Consider the following 14,097-nt stretch of genomic DNA (forward strand, 5'->3'; position numbering starts at 1 on the left):
GGTACTTAACTATTTGTTGAGTCATTAAACGTGACTATCAGTTCCATATTTCATGATTCCAAGCATGTTCTATGATGACTTCACCTACAAATAACCAACAATATCACCCTTCAGCCAAATATTTTTGAAGGTCCCAGCTCCACCTGGTGTTTCTAATGGTCTAATTAACTCAACATAGGGTCTGACCACCAGGCCCATAGGCAAAGAGTTCGAGTTCCATTTATCTTGAACTACTCTGTTAGCAATGACCCTCACCCCAAATGAACAAAGATACCCTAAGGGCTCACATTCTAGAACTGGAATATAGATGTCTACGACAATGTCTTTATTGTCAAGCTCTAGAGTGCAGAGAAGAGATGTGTAGGCTCATGAATTGGTGTCTCCCTCAAACTACTGCTTGTTCAGTCTTCACTAGAGGAAAAGCTGAGCTCCACATGGGGAAGAACTAAGCAGGAGGACTACCATGGTGCTCAGCCTACCCTCCATAGTCATAAACAACCCAGATGGAGCATCCAATTTGTGTATCCTCGTAGGAAAAACAGGAACCCTGCAATAAAACAGCCCTATATTCCTCTATATTCTGATCACTCCCTACTTTCCACCCTTAAGGAATTTATTGAACCATTCCTTCCAATCACACACAGAATTCTCCCTGGGAAGAAGGGCTGGTAAATATATTTTCCTCTCCTTGTGTTTCCACGGATGTAGTTAGCACACTACTGATATTTTAGTGCCCTTATAGGTTAGTCCTCCAAGCAGTTGTCCAGCTGGTTCATCTTTAATCTGATCCTGATGACAGTCATTACTTGAGATGAAGAAGGCAATCTAGTGAGAAACTGCAGTTGATATTCCTCTTCTCTCAGGGGGTGGACAGCCCATCCGTAACGTCTTGTTGATGATGGTTTGCAGGGTCCCGAGTTCAAGGAGTTCAATGGCAGCAGTGGGAAGCAATATAGGAAAAGGCCGTGCTCCTCCAAAGGAGTGAGTTTTCCCTCTGTCTCAGCAACTGTAAAACGATAAATCAAAGATTAAAAAGTTAAGCCACCGCTCAAGTGAGGATCTTGGTAAATACAGAGCTTAAACAAAGCCTGATGATGGATTCATTGGCGTCTAAGTGAAGTCTCTGGTTTCCCAGACAATGGGGCAGAGACTACGGGAACACACAAAGTATGCCTAAGGCTTCTCCATTCCTGCATTAATTTTGCTGTACCAAAGAAAAAGGGAAAATTACCACGGCAATTTAATACAAGTGAATCTGCATGTATAGAGCTAGGAAGTAGGTTAGGAAGGGATATACTAAGAGAGCCCAGAGAATCCAAAAACAATTGCTGCTTCTTTACAGTATTGCACAGGGCTGACCTGAATGGAATAGTGATTATATGACCTGAGTGAGAGCTGAATATTTAGGGACAAACTTGGATTTAAGATACCATGAAAAGTTAGAAGCACAGTAACCCAAGGCTTATGCAATTCCTGGGCAATCGATATGATTGATTTCCCAAGTCTTTAACAAAATAAGACAGAATGATAATAACCTCACCCAAAGATGGTCTAGATGAAACATCACTACTTTAGGACATTTCTATCAAAAGCTTCAAAGTGATGTATTATAGCGCCACTACGAGGGTACTGGGCAAAACTGCCAAATCAATGACTGTCTCTGGCTGCCATCCCTTCCCTAGCTGGACCCCTTTGTCCCCTTCCTCAGGCTTCAGGAGCCCAGCATCCATGTGCTATTATCCACCAACTCTCATTTCTTTACTGTAACAGATGACAGTTAAACAGAAAGTCTTCATACTAGAGTATTAACAATTGGTGACTTTAACACTCCTGTGAAGTATTTGTGATTTATAAATGGAGCTTCTATACATGAAACTCTTAATTACTGGAATATGGGAAGAAGAGAGAGGGAGGGACACATGAGCAAGGGAAGGGGAGGGGCTTCACATGCTTCTCATTGAATGTCACCACCATCCTACACCAGCCACCAAACCGCCAAAGAGTGGGCTCCAGCAACTTCGCCTCCAGTGACACTGGACAGCTGCTAACCCCAGTCTGAGAAAACAGTCCTGTCCTCAGAGCACACAGAAGAGGTGGATCCTTTAGAACTGTCATCTGGACCTATAGAGAAGCCTCCTACAGAGAGCAATGATCATGTCTGCATTCCCAGTGCCTTCCCTAGTCCCAATCCTTCACTTTATAAGGAAGTGAAGTGAAAGGTGAGTGGCTTACCCAGTGTCACAGGGACTAACTAAATGTTAGGGCCTCTGGCCCTAAGCCTAGGTCTAAGCCTAAGTCTAAGCCCAAATCCCAGTCCACAGCCCTGCCTAGGTAAATCCCCGTAAACACAACATGTTGTCTTTGCTCCAGATGTAAGCAGGAAGATCCTATTCCTCAAACTCTAGAGTAGTATTTGGGTAGTAACTGGGTAGTAATTTCCACTTCCTGGACAACAATTTGGTTCAGTGGATCTGGGGCAAGGCACAAGAATCTGCATGTTAACAAGCTCCCTGGGGGACTCTGATCTTCCAGGTATAGGAACCACACCTACACTTGGTCACCCTTCTACCTATCAGCACTATGCAGAGGGCTGGAAGGTCCCCCTGAAGGGACTGTTCTAGGGCCATCCTTTTGAACACAAACACCAAAGGACTCCTGACCACTGGGTCACAAGTCAGAACCCTGATAACAAACACCAGCCTTGAAATCTCAAACAAGGAATGCTTAGAATGGGCCAGAAAGGTCTCCTTTTAGACCTGTTGACCTTAATGACTTTGTGGCTCGCAATATCCCAGCCATACCTTTGAGGTTTCCAGATAACCAGTCTTCCAACATGTGTTGAGCCCCTACGTTGTGTAAGATTGTGTTCGGCGGGGGAGAGGGGCTGAGATAAACAAAGAAAAGTAAGCCCTAGTTGTAAATAATCTATTAAGAAGATCAGTTTCATACACTTAGAAAGAATATCAACATTACAGAGCAGTGTAGTGAGGATGGAACACAACAACACAGAGCAGTGTCACATAAGCATGTCCCATGTAACGCAATGATTCCCAAACCCAATTCCTGGCAGAATCATCGGTTGTAATTCCTAAATCCACCCTAGGGATTTCTGATTCAGTGAGCCTGGGAAGAGTTCACAATCTGTACTTTTATCCAGCTATGACATGAATCCTATTCAGCCAGTCCACAGATGGACATTTGAGATCCTTACGGTGTGTTGAGGGCCAGGATATGAAGAATCGAAGGCAATCTAGCTCGGTTATTTCTTTATACTAATGATTTTCAGCTCCTCAAAACTCCTAACCTACTCAAATTGGCCTCTAGAATCCATGTCTGTTTAGTTTGGTTCCTCTTAGGTCAGTCTTGGCCTATGCTATCCTCCTACTTAATAATTCCTACTCAGCAGGAATCTGTTTTCTAGAAAAGGACACAGCTTTATTCTTCAGGAAACACACAGGGAAAAGCCCCTGTCTAGCTGTATATTATATGATTCCATTTACATGAAATGTCCAGAATAGGCAAACCCATAGAGACAGAAAGTAGATTAGTGGTTGCCAAGGGCGGGGGAAGTTGGTATGAGGGGACAATCGCTAATGGATATGGAGTTTCTTTTTAGAGATGATGAAGACATTCTGGAATTAGTGGTAATGACTGTACAACTTTGTGACTATACTAAAAACCACTGGATTATACACTTTGAGGGTAAATTTTATGGTGTATGAATTATATTAATTTTTGAAAAGCCCATGTAGAAGTGTGGGCACCACATAAAACATGCAGGTGGGCCATCTGGCTCCCTGAGTCCTCATGACTATTGGGTGATGTCCCCTGGGCAAGAGGCAGGGCAGCTGATGACAATAATAGCTACTATTTATTGTGTACTTATTATGGGGCAGACACACATTACACACAGTACATGGCTGTCTCATTACATGGTTATATCAGATGAGACTTCATAACCAAAGATGTGGCTAGTAGCATCATACTGTTCTTGCTAACATTTTAGAGATAATAATATGAAGGCATGGTGAGGTTAAATAACTTGGCCAGGTACACAGCTAGTAATTGGCAAAATTGATAGCTAGGAAGATGTGGTTTAATAGGAACCAAATGACCCTCTGTCCTTAACCATGTCCCCCAGGGATCTGACATTCCCACCATTAGATTTGTAGAAAACAGAATGATAATAATGGTGATAACAATGTTGCTAAGATTTATCGAGCACTTTCCATGTTCCAAATGCTCTGCTAAATTCTCTACATGGATTATCTTGTATCATCTTCACAAAAACTCTGTGAAGTACTTACTATTGTCATCTGCAATTTATAGATGTGGAAACTGCGGTAGAGAACGTTTAAGTAACTTGCCCAAAGCTACACAGCTAGTAAGTCATGGAGCCAGAATTTGAAAACAGATTCTTAGTGCTAAGCCATTTAGTCAGAGATCCAAATTCAGATGCTGCAAAGGACAGGACAACAAAAGTGTAAAGTGACCCCATATAGTATTTCTTGAAGTACAAATCCGCTCATCTTTTATTCATCTGTAGAGATGTGGTACAATTTTCTCCTAACGCTAGAAGATAAAACAAAGCACAAGAGCAATGATAAAGGAAATGACACAGTGACTCAATGCTGGGGATACCACAGGGAGTGCAGGACCTGGCAAATCGAGACAGAGGCTGCCTCTCCTGAGGGGACAACCACCATTCATCTCCAATGCTCCACGGTCAGGTTCGCGTGTGGTGTAGTGTTGCCATGTTTTCTGAGATGAAGCTAGAAAAATGGATTTTTGCATGAAATCTTTTGTTTTTTAAAAGATGGCAAAAAATTCTGCAGACCATATTTGGCCTGTAGCAACCCACTCTCGACCTCAACACATAGCAGTTCTGTGTGACTGGCATTGAGGACTTGGGGTGAAAAGTAACAGGGGGAGTCAGGAACAGTGAGGAGGGGCCAGGATATGAAGATTCCTGCTGCACACCTAAGGAAGGTAAAGTTCATTCTATAGGCCAGGGAAAGTGTAGCTTTGTTTTGTTTTGTTGAAGAAGAGAAACAGACCAGATCACGAAGACACCTCTGAGGATGATGTGGAGGTAGAATAGCCAGGAAAGAGCAGAAACAGTGAGACCATATGGGAAGTAACTGCATGTGTCAGCCCCAAACCAGGGGAGTAACAATGGAGGCACGAGAATGAACTTAAGAGCAACTAATAGCAGAGATCTTCCCTGACAAATGAGAGATCTGCTTATACCAACAGGGCAGATACATATGGCGTTATTTGATTTTAAAAAAGGCTATCATCATGAAGAGGGAAACAGTAGCCACTGTGAGGAAGAGAAGAGAAACAGAGAGGGATATCAGGATACAACTTGTTTGAGGCTGGGCTTGGCATATAACAGGGAAAGAAAATGTTCTTGGCTGGGGAGGAGACAGCTTTAAAACTGCCTAGGAAAACAAAAGTGAATGAGGGGAATAAAAAGCATACATATAAAGAGGTCAGGCATTAAAAAATTAAGAAGAAATACGGGAAGCCAGCAGAGAAAAACATAATCAGGCAATGAAGAACAGTGCAGGTCCCTAAAGTTTAGATTTATGCAGATGAGAGAAACCAGTGCAGGCATTTTAAAAAGATGTCGTCATGAAGGCACCAAGGAGATTGCTTTAACAGAGACAGAACTCAAGAGCAGAGACCACAATGGGGGTATTTATAAGGAGCAGAAGAAAGCGGGCAGAAATGTGGGAAAGGGTTTTAGTGATTGGAGACCAACAGGAAAAGATGAGTCTTAGAGATGTCAGAAAGGAAAATATGACAGGATTTTGGAATATGCTCAGAGTCAAAATAAGCTCTAATCTGTAAAAAAATACAAAACTCTCTCTCCGCGAATGCTTAAGAAGCAGCCCTGAGAAGAGCCAAAGATAACACCAAAGCTACATTCCGAGGGCATGAGGAGGAGAATGTAGTTACCAGAAAGTCCCTACAGGGAAGGGAGTGAAGATTTTAGTCCTCACCAAGCTTGGTTATCATTGGTTGTAACATCCTCCAAACCAGAATATAGTGTTCAACAGAACGGACTTTTCCAAAGGTCTCTGCTGTCAATGGCTTGGAGCTTCTGGGAGAACTGCAGGAGGAAAGAAGGCAGAGGCAGAATGGAAAAGCCTTGGCCATACATGTGGTCCAGAGATAAAAAGCACCAACAATAATGGTAACAAAATATCCTATTTAAAAGCATCAAGTTGTACATTAAAGGGGAAGAAATACAAGGAGGTTGGAGGAGGCGGCATCATTGACAGCAACAGGAAGGGACTATCATTTACAAGCGTGTCGTGTGATGCCTGGCATCCTGCATACAGTATTCCCCTTAAGTCCCACATTGGATAGGTAAAGTTACTCCATTTTGCAGAAAAAAGGAAATGTGGAGGCTATATAAAATTGGTTACTTGCTAAAAGTCACATTGATAGTAAGTGTTAGAGCCAAGTCTTGTTGGATTCTCAAGCGCATGCATTTTTCCACTACACCACAGTGTTGGACTATGAGCCGTTGTCCATCTGGATGACTGCAGAAGCCTTCCTCACTGGTATCGCACATAGTCTCTACAATCTCCATTCAGTATGTAGCCCAAGCAATCTTTCTAAAAGGCAAATTTCATCATGGGGCTACCCAGCTCAAATCCTGTCAAGACATTCCCCTTGATCCTAGATGGAGTCCAAACTGCTTAGCATTCCCTGCAACGCCCTGCAGGATCTGGCCCTGATCACCTTCCCAGCTGCATCTCAAGCTCCTGTCATTGCAGGTGACAATGCAATGACTCTGAATGTATGAAAGTCCCTGGAATGCACCATGTTCAGTCTCACCTCCAGGCCTTTGCATTCTTTGTCCCTTATGCCTGAAGCACTCTTCTCCCTGATCTCCTAATCCCTCCCCTTAGGCATTCTAGGCAACAGTAGTCCTCCTCTCTCACAAAACTTAACACACGCCGGGCGCGGTGGCTCACGCCTGTAATCCTAGCACTCTGGGAGGCCGAGGTGGGCGGATTGTTTGAGCTCAGGAGTTCGAAACCAGCCTGAGCAAGAGCGAGACCCCGTCTCTACTAAAAATAGAAAGAAATTAATCAGACAACTAAAAATATACAGAAAAAATTAGCCGGGCATGGTGGCGCATGCCTGTAGTCCCAGCTACTTGGGAGGCTGAGGCAGTAGGATCACTTGAGCCCAGGAGTTTGAGGTTGCTGTGAGCTAGGATGACGCCACGGCACTCTAGCCCAGGCAAAAGAGTGAGACTCTGTCTCAAAAAAAAAAAAAAAAACTTAACACACTTTATGGAAATCCTCTCTACTTGTTCTGAGGTCCCCATATCCCCTCTACTGTGAGCTACATGAGGAAAAATCCTGTTTCTATCTTGTTCTCCTTTGAATCCACAACACCTAGCACAAGCCCTGACATATCAGAGGTGCTGAACACATATGTTTTGAAACAGATGAATAAATTTGATGGAGTGGGACTGTGACTGATTACAAAATCAAATTTTCAGTAGAGGCCAAAGCCCCTACTCTTAACATCTGCAATTTATGGCTCATCATTGAAGATTCTTTTCTGAGACATTTCAAAAAATCCAACAACACTTTATACAACATATGCTCTATGTACTTCCTGTGCTCAGACCTATTGACGAATTCCAGGGACAAGACTCAGTTCTTGTCCTAAACAACCTCACAGTCTAGTGAAGGAGGTTTCATTTTGCCAATGTGTTATGATTCACACTCTCTTTAAATCTCTGCAGGATTGAGCCCACAACAGATCCTTGACAGTCTATTAAGCATTTGGTAACTGCCAGTAGACCAATCACTAGCTCCTAAAAGACTACAAGGGACTTAAGAGTTGAGACTGAATCTTGTTCATCATTATCATCCCAGTGCCTAGCATAGTGGTTGGTATATAACAACAGGCTTAAAATAGTCACTGAATGAATGAAAGAATAAACAAATGAACAAAAGAACAAGCAAACAAGTCTTAGAAGAAAGCTTTGAAATCTGGGTCAGAGTCTCAGCAGGAATTCTTCTCTATCACTAGACAGATAAATGACTCAGTGACAAGTCCCCTAGAGAAAAATCAGCCCATTAGACACACACACACACACACACACACACACACACACACACACACACACACACGCCAGACTGCAGAGCCAGTGGAGTATGGGAGCAGGAAGGGCAAAAGAGGGGCAGGGTAGGATTTTAGAAAGTTTTCCAGCGCTAGCTCAAGTTCTCTCCTGGGTCCTCAGGTTGGAAGGGAGATGCTGTGGGACACATCCACGTAGAGTATTGACGTGGCTTCAACTGGCCCCTACAGCCCCAAACTTGCTCATTGAGGCTGACTATAGAGATAGATCAATAGACAAACAGGTAGATAGATCAATATAGCGTTCACCACATATTTTCAAAAACTATTAATAAAACCCTTTAGTGACATATTATTTAAAATGTATGTTAATAATAACCAATAAATATCCAACCAAAACAAAGATATTTGGCTAGTTTCTGTATCTTTCAAAATTAGTACCAAATATCTAAACAGAAATAGCTATCTAAATAGCATCCTTTGCACACACACTCCTGAAATTTACCTGCTGCCACTTTGTTAGTTATTTGAATAAACATTATTTCTGCCACACGCTTTAGCACCAAATAGTACCTTGGAGTCGGTTAAAAAACCTTTATCAAAGTTAGAGTATGGTATTATTTTGACACCAGACAGTCCTTTGCTTTTGTGTAGAATCTCTGTGTTGCCTGAACAGCGTATGATTTTGCTTTTGTGCAGACGATCAGCGGGTCATTAGTGTACCATACAAATCGCCCTGGACTCAGGATGGAACCCTGGGGAACTGAGGCCGTAATAGACTGGAGAGAAGATATGGTGTTGCTGACAGTTACCTCTGATGGCAGTTAAAAAGGTATGATTGCAACCATATGACAGCTTAATACAACAGATCCCCGAGCCATTCACATGGCAAATTCTGATTAATGGTGTCAATAATCATTATGAATTTTTAAGTTTTCGTGGAACACTCCATTACATCCTACTATTAGAGTACACAACTCTAATAAGGTCTTTATGGACTAGCCGTGTTTTGTCATTATTTTACCACCATTGGTTTTACATACTGGTGAACTTGAATTTATTCAGATATGAAAGGGGATGGAGGAAGAGTCTTGCTGCATATTTAAAAGGCTCAAGAAGAAATTTCTGCATAAGAATATGAGTGTGTAATAAACTAAAACTCAGTATACGAGCCAGAATTTGCCAGTTACATGCACACACACACATATGCATGCAGACACACAGACACACACACACAACAAGGTCTATTTCCCCATCGCCACATCTGGCAATGATGTGAGCATAGTGAAAAGATTTCAGGTTCCCTCCAGAAAGCCCTTAGGCTGTAAGAAAAATCATCCTACATCTAATAAACCCATCTTAGATATATCTCCCAGATGGTAAAGCCCTGTTTGGCTTTATTTCAACAAATTGGTCCTTGGATTCCTCTCACAGCTGTTGCTGCTATTGTTTAGGATGCACTGAGCCCTGCCAATGAGGGAGACGCTCTTTGCAGCAGAGTCAGGACGCCCACATCACTGGGCTGGGTGAGCATTAAGTAATCTCCCTGTGAAAAGTCCCAAGTACTCAGGCTATTTAAGGGCCTGACACGTAATAACTGCTCAGCAAACAGGGGCGAACTTTTTTTTTCTTAAAATATTCTGGGCACTTAGTCTCAGGAGAAAAATCGGAACAGGTTTCTAAATCAGATTGCCATCGAGGCAATAAGGATGCTAAAATAAGCAAACAAACAAATAAATAACTTCCTCTGAATTTCCCCTTCACTATTTTCCACCACAGTTCGGTTTGGCTTCAGAAGCACTGGAGCCTCTATGCGCCCAGCTCTGGGCCAGCCCTGAAGACACAAAGAGGACTGTGGTTACTGCCTGGCTGGGGGGTGGCTGCCCCTCATGCCCCTCACCTGGGATTCTTTCAAAGCGGAATCTTCTCCCATTGCAGAAGCATTTAGAAAGTCAATTCTACAAATCCATATACATAACATAATCCTGTGAAAGGAAAACACTGGCTCCTTTTAGCAGTTATGATTTAAGTCAGTTGGCTTTTTCATAGTTTGGGAATCTCCTCCTTAGTTTATAGCTTCTATACATATAGGGATCATCTTTCTATTTGCAATGACTTGCCTAGAATTAGTGGATGTTTCAAATATTCTAAAAATTAAATAAGTAAATTTAAGCTAAGTTAATGATAAATAAAAAATGAGCCTATGACAGTGAGCCTACAGATGCAATTTTTATCTTATATATAAAATATATCACAGCTGTCACCAAAAGAATTGGATCTAAAATTTAAAATTGTCAATAGTAATTAGCCAGATACCAATAATTAGTACCAATATCAAGAGAGAATTCTAATCCTTTTGGTCTATCTGAGTGGGTCATCTGCAGGCATGTAGCCAGATTTCTTCAACACTTTGAGTTGTTCAATATCATCACTAACGTTTAAAGGATTCCCCCCCTCCCCAGGATTTTTCTTTCCATTTTTATCAAGTTTCAGTAAATCTTTTTCTGAAGTTTAACGAAGACAAGAAGCCTTACCTGCTCCATATTAACTTGAGATCTTTTCTTGGTAACTTGGGATTTAGGGACTGACCCTTCCTCCTCCTCCTCCTCCTCCTCTCCATCTTCCTTACTTTACTAGCCTCATCTTCCCCTCTTTTATTTTCTTCTGAAGTTCTTTTTCCCATGTTTTGAGTATTAATTTAAAAGCTCCCCTTTCCTGTGCTCTAAAAAAGAAGACTAGCAAAAAGAATAGAAGACAGTGTTGGAAGGGTGAGTAAAGATGAAAATACAAGAATTCTGAAGCTCCCAAATCTTTTATTCTCAGCTTTTCCCTTCTGTAATGTCTAGAAATAAATGCACATTCAAGAAAGACTAAAAGGAAGAAGAGCTAGGAGGAGAGGGAATGTTGAAGGGAGGGGCTCATCTCAAGTTCTTCCTTCTTCCTCTCATCGCCTCCTTCCACCACCCATCTGCAGTAGCCTTTATGTTCCTGCTAGAATTGAAGGCACAGAAAGCTCAAAGTAGGTAAAAGGGACAAGCGGCATGAAGTAAATTTCCGCTCACCAAAACAAAACAAAACAAAACAAAACTTCCCTGGCCTCTAGATAAATTGCTCAAGTGCTGTTCTCCACTGCACCCCACCCTTCTCCCAGGCCAATACACACCACCAGGACACCTCACACCTGAACTTCTGGTTGAGCCAGAAGAGCACTAGAAGTTTGGGGGCAGGGCCAGAACCCAGCAGAGCCCCAAGCAGTGGGCCCAGCCACCACCTCTGCAGTGCTGGCAATGCACTGCCCCCAAAACAGCCCCCAGAAAGTTGGGTAGGAGGACAGTGGCAAGGTCAGAGGCAATTTGGGTTGGCACCAAGGAGGCCTCACTTACTTCCAACAGGCCCCAACCCTGGCTATGTCAGAGGGTGCAAAAGTGTCCTAACCCTGCCTCCCAACTTCTAGTTAAACCAGAAGCTGGACATTCAAGGGAGGGGCCAGGAATGTGGCCAGCCAGGTGCAGGGACATTACTGCCACAGTTCCCATGATGGCCCACAAGCAGGAACCAGGCCACACAAGTGAATTCATTGGACAGAAACATTCTGAGATTCTGTTTAAAAAACAAATCTGCTCTAGACTTTGAACTATAATGACTGTCATTTGTTGAGCACTTACTAGGTATGGTTAGACTCACCACACAATAGGTCGTTTAATTCTAATTTCTAATAACAATCCTATGCAGTAGATAATATAATTACCTCCCCTTTCCATGCTAGAAAATGAGCTTAGTAAGGGTAAAATAACTTGCTTCCAGCTATTAAAGAGACAGATCCAGAATTCCATTCCAGGTAAAACTGACTCCAAACCCTGCGTTTTTAACCATCACGTATAGAAAACCAAAATCCCCCACTTTTGAAAGCACTCTTCCTAGATGGACCTTCAAGGCACTTTGACCTTGTTTTGTTAGAGGAACAGAATCCAGTAGCAAGACAGTACATAGTTTTCCTCGATCTGTCGATGTGCCCGAGGCCAGAAGTAGATTTTAGAAATCAGATAAATGAGTGGCAGAGATAATCCACTTACAAAACAAAAATTGAGGGAGTTTGTGGATGGGAGTGTACATTCTGGGTTCAGTCTGGCTCAGAACTGATTCATCTCAAGGTTAAAGTATTTCCCTTGTCTTTCAGGGGCAGCCAATGCATACAAGTATTAATATACCTACCGTGAACTTCAGTCACAGCTCTAAATAAATAGACAACCACATATGATGTATGCAGGAGGTCCTCAAACTATAAGCACTTTACCCACCAAGTTCTTAATTTTCCAGGTCTCATTTTTTCAAGTGATACTGACTGCCCCATGTCGAGGAGAAACATAATAAAGTATTAGGAATGTTCTGGAACTTCTTGAACAAAACAATACATGCAATACATGAAGATGAACGCAACACTGCCTTTATGTCCAATGGCTTCTGGCCCTTCAAGTGCACGCACCCTTATGATTTTACAGCAGTTGCGATAATAAATGTAATTGATAATTTAACACAATTACAAAATAAACATGTTGAGACAGTTTTCCCCCTTTCCACAGAGGCCTTAAGAATCCTCATGATGATGACTTTTGGGGCATTAGGACTGTTATGAACCAAACTGATGTTATGACTCCCCCTCCGGGCACCCTCGGACTCTCAAGAGTCTCCTATTTGTAGTTATCAAGGGAGCCCCCACTTCTGGTGGGGAAAGAATGAAAGCAGCACGTAACCAGTGAGCATCCACATTCTCTCAAGACTCCCCAACCCAACTGTCTAGATTCCTCTTACCTTCGTGAGCTATGAGATGACAGCAGGTGTTCCCTCCCTCACCCCCTTCTATCCTACAGGCTCCTCTGAGGAAGGGTTCTCTTCTAGAAAAATGGCCACAAGAAAACAACAGAATAAAGAAAGACAAAGACTATGTCTTTCTCAACCTCCATCAAAAGCAAGACTCAGAGGCCAGGCGCGGTGGCTCACGCCTGTAATCCTAGCGCTCTGGGAGGCCGAGGCAGGTGGATCGCTCAAGGTCAGGAGTTCGAGACCAGCCTGAGCAAGAGCGAGACCCCGTCTCTACTAAAAACAGAAAGAAATTATTTGGACAACTAAAAATCTATATAGAAAAAAATTAGCCAGGCATGGTGGCACATGTCTGTAGTCCCAGCTACTTGGGAGGCTGAGGCAGAAGGATTGCTTGAGCCCAGGAGTTTGAGGTTGCTGTGAGCTAGGCTGACACCATGGCACTCTACTCCAGGCAACAGAGTGAGACTCTGTCTCAAAAAAAACAAAAAACAAAAAAAACAAAAACAAACAAAAAAAGCAAGACTCAGGCTGGACTCAGTGGCTCACACATATAATCCCAGTACTGTGGGAGGCCAAGACGGGAGGATCTGTTAAAGCCAAGAGTTTGAGACCAGCCTGGGCAACATAGTGAGACCCCCATCTCTACAAAAAAAATTTAAAAATTAGGTGATCTTGGTGGCATGTGCCTGTAGTCCCAGCTATATGAGAGGCTGAGGTGGGAGGATCTCGTGAGCCTGGAATTTGAGATTACAGTGAGTTATGATTGCACCATGGCACTCCAGCCTGGGGGATAAAGCAAGACCCTATCTCAAAAAAAAAATAAGACTCAGAGGTGTGAGATCATATAAATAGGCCTATACAGTGAGCCAGCTCCCTACATGATGTAATTTAGGGAGAAACAAAAGATTCAAAGATAAATATTCCCTACTACTTTCATTTATTCATCTTCAAGAATGCTTATTGAGTACTTGATATGTGGGGGTTACTAGAAGATAAAGATACAGTGGTCATAGGGATGTTTAAATTGTCAGCAGGAGACCATGTCAGCCTGCCCATACCGAACTTACAATCTAGTGCCTTATGCATTTCCCAAGAATTTTGAAATGTGTTAATACCTTAGCAAAAACTGATTTGCCTGATTAGCTTCAGAATGCACAACCT

The 14,097-nt window shown here is 42.6% G+C and overlaps 1 long non-coding RNA gene across 1 annotated transcript in view; it reads right to left on the reverse strand.

Moving 5' to 3' along the window:
- Positions 1–601: 601 nt before the first annotated feature.
- Positions 602–14,097, reverse strand: part of LOC105813071 — a 44,290-nt gene continuing 30,794 nt past the window's right edge. Inside the window, exon 3 of the long non-coding RNA XR_001137642.1 lies at positions 602–1,006. This is a non-coding gene — a long non-coding RNA (uncharacterized LOC105813071). The remainder of the gene's footprint in view (positions 1,007–14,097) is intronic.

The sequence above is a fragment of the Propithecus coquereli genome, unplaced genomic scaffold, assembly GCF_000956105.1.
Source record: "Propithecus coquereli isolate 6110/MARCELLA unplaced genomic scaffold, Pcoq_1.0 Scaffold108, whole genome shotgun sequence".
Taxonomy (NCBI): Eukaryota; Metazoa; Chordata; class Mammalia; order Primates; family Indriidae; genus Propithecus; species Propithecus coquereli.